Here is a 3,719-nt window from a genome sequence, read left to right on the forward strand (position 1 = left end):
TCCTCGCAGTATGCAATAGCGTACAGTTAAAAATTCACTTTGTAAGAGAGAAAGCCGGACGGTGTGGCCGAGTGGTTCTAGGCGCTTCAGTCTGGAACCGCGCGACCGCTACGATCGCAGGTTCGAATCCTGCCTCGGGCATGGATGTGTGTGATGTCCTTAGGTTAGTTAGGTTTAAGTAGTTCTAAGTTCTAGGGGACTGATGACCTCAGAAGTTAAGTCCCATAATGCTCAGAGCCTTTTGAACCATTTTTGTAAGAGAGAAATGAATAAAAAGCGAACTTGATCCGTCAACGTGTGATGCGGGTTATTGACGACTCGCATCATTGGACCCGGTTTTATTTGTGGTATTCTAAATAGCCACAATTATCTATAGTGCCTAACAGATATATTGCCAAAGTTATTCTAAGACATCTCACTAGACATAAGGCAATCTATGTTGTACCAACGGAAAGAAGGTCTCGCCGATTCCGCACAGATAATTACAGATCTTCTTAACAGAGCATCTGGAAGTCGTTGGATCGGTTGTTCGAGAAACACAGAGAAGCCTGCAGGCTCACCAGATGTAATACTTGTGTACTATGGGGACGATTACAGCAAGAAATCTACAAGAAAACGTCACCGACTTCCGAAGCCATGAAATATCGTATAACGCGGGCTTGTGCTGCGATAAATCCAGAAGAAATTCAGAGTACAGTATTGTCTGTCCGGATCACTTTACAGCATGTAGCAGTGCTCAAGGTCAATATTTTGAGTACTTGGTACGACGGTCATAACAGCAAAACTCTAAACGTAGTTGAGTTGCGAGTTACCTTACTTTTGATAGATTAGGGCACACATTTGTGGGACCTCTTCTCCTGATAGCGGGACTGTTGTTTACGGAACAGTTATCTTGTTACTATTTGGTCAAGTTCCACGCATGTTATGTAGTCGAAGTCCTCTTTGAAAGCACTTTTTAATTCCACAGGCAAAAGTATAATATATTTCTATTAAAAACATATTCAGTGTCATAATTCAGCAGCTATAAACTTCAAATTTACGTTAGGAAATTCGCTATGTTGTCGGCTATAGCTTAGCGAAAACCGCGTCTCGATATATGAAGTTCTTCACCAAAGTAGGTAGTATCTCCACCAAAGAAGGTAGTGTATCACAATTTCATAAATTTTCAGGAAGTAAAAGTTGTTTTCCTTTGGTACTATTTATTTGTATATTTTATTATGTATCATCAAGTGATACAATATGTATTACAGAACAGCGGTGTGTATTTAGCATATTTTGCCGTACTTAAAAAGTTATCTTAATTTTTACGGAGCCTTCCATGTAAGAACGCTGCATATCCTGTAAAAACAGTTTGAAACAACGTTTTACGCAAAAAATATTAATTTCCTGTTACAGTGGTAGAAATAATGCAATTTATTAATAAAATATACTATCTGACATACTGTAAAAATTAATGTATTTATTTAATTAACTTCCAGACTTTAAAAAGTATATTTCTGTATAGGCCAAGAAACAACAACAACAAAGGAAAACCTTAAACAGAGAAAAAATAAATTGATTTCTTCTGTCAGAACGTAAGTTACATCTAGATATTTACGCATACCCAACAAGGCCTTCATTATCCCAGACGATAGAGGACGAAGCTCTTTATACAACAAAGTATGCACCAACAATTAACCCACAATCGTATTCACTTAGCTCCGACATGATGCACTCACAACTACACAGAAAACTGTTATGATCACGATTGACACTTGCAACGTATAGAGGAGATTGCACAGGCAGGGATATTAATTTGAGGTTGATTTTCTCTGTTGTTCTGAGTAGAGAATAACATACCCATAGTTGAATGACATTGTGACTAAGACGCAGATACAATGCATTTGGATCATTTGCATCAACATTCAACCATGTAAACTAGTAATTTTCAGGTTTGGGTCAGACTTCACAGTTACTCCAAGGAAAGTCACAACTGCAAAATAATTCTGGCTAATTTCCTTTGCAATGAAAGGTGTACTTAAACAGGCTTCAGACACTACATAGTTCTACAGACGTGTTCAAATTATAGGACTAAAGGATTATTTTTGCTACTCTTAAATTTTCTGGTGTAAAATAGGAGAGAAAAGTGTAATAATTGATTTGTTTTAATAGTTTTATTGATTCCACGAAACTTCCCTTCCATGTAACTCACAGATCGTGAATTTTTCACAGTTGGTGACATTTGTCATTTTCCTTCGAAATCGTGGTGAGGTTAGTTGTCCGTGTACATGCTTTGAAACTGTATTTGCAGTAATGTTTTATGTTTCTGAAGTGTACTTCAGCTTGTTATCTATTCTGTCAGCTTCTTGCGACAACCGGCCGGAGTGGCCGTGCGGTTCTAGGCGCTACAGTCTATAACCGGGCGACCGCTACGGTCGCAGGTTCGAATCCTGCCCCGGGCATGGATGTGTGTGATGTCCTTAGGTTAGTTAGGTTTAAGTAGTTCTAAGTTCTAGGCGACTGATGACCTCAGAAGTTAAGTCGCATAGTGCTCAGAGCCATTTGAACCAATATTTCTTACGACATTAACAAGACATTATATACTATAGCTCGTGAACTTGCGTGTTTTTAGCTATTGGAATATGGGTCAAATGGCTCTGAGCACTATGGGACTCAACTGCTGAGGTCATTAGTCCCCTAGAACTTAGAACTAGTTAAACCTAACTAACCTAAGGACATCACAAACATCCATGCCCGAGGCAGGATTCGAACCTGCGACCGTAGCGGTCTTGCGGTTCCAGACTGCAGCGCCTTTAACCGCACGGCCACTTCGGCCGGCGCTATTGGAAAAAATCGTGGAGTTTCCAAAGAAAGTGAGATTATGGGGAAGACAAAAAATATTTCACATTGGGAAGATTTGGCTGTGATAGCACTTCTTGCTGAAAATCGTTATACACAGCAAGAAATTGCTAACAGAATGAGAATACCACAGAAAACCGTCAGCAGAATCACGCTTTCAGTGCAGAAAGGTGGTGAATACAAGCCAAACAGGAAACGAAAATGTGGACGTAAAAGAAAAATCAGTCCTAAAACAATGAGAAGAATTACAAACATGGCAACAGTGAACCGTAAACTTACTTCTACAGACATGAGCCATCAGCTGAAAGGTTTTGGTGTTGAAGGTTCACCTGTGACAGTGAGGAGGAGGCTGTTTGTATGTGGTTTAAAGGCATGCCGACCAAGGAAGGAACGGAAAATCACACCTGCCAAGAAAACCAAAAGATTGCAATGGGCTAAACAATTTCAGGAGTGGACAAGTGAGGATTGGGGTAAGGTATGTGCAATAACATAATAAATTAAGTGGGTCTGATATCTAAAGTTAGGAGTTTTGGCTTGAAATTGTGATCTGTAATGTTTTTTGATACTGAAGAAATGCACATTTGAAGTCTGGGACTATTGAGGTCTCCTTTGCTACTATTCTCAACTTTTCTAACTTGCAATTTTGTACACATACCTCAGGTATGAATCTGTATTCACTGTGATGGAAGAAAACAGCCAATATGTTCGTCGCAGACCTGGAGAACGGTTCAAAGCTGAGTGTGTGCAGCAATGTTTCAAGCATCCAACCTCCGTTATGGTCTGGAGTTTGATGTCCGTGAAAGATCCTAGCAGATTACACATTGTTGAAGGGACAATGAGGCAAGTACAATATAAAGAAATCTTTGAAAAGGAACTTTTCC

The sequence above is a fragment of the Schistocerca serialis genome, chromosome 3, assembly GCF_023864345.2.
Source record: "Schistocerca serialis cubense isolate TAMUIC-IGC-003099 chromosome 3, iqSchSeri2.2, whole genome shotgun sequence".
Classification (NCBI taxonomy): domain Eukaryota; kingdom Metazoa; phylum Arthropoda; class Insecta; order Orthoptera; family Acrididae; genus Schistocerca; species Schistocerca serialis.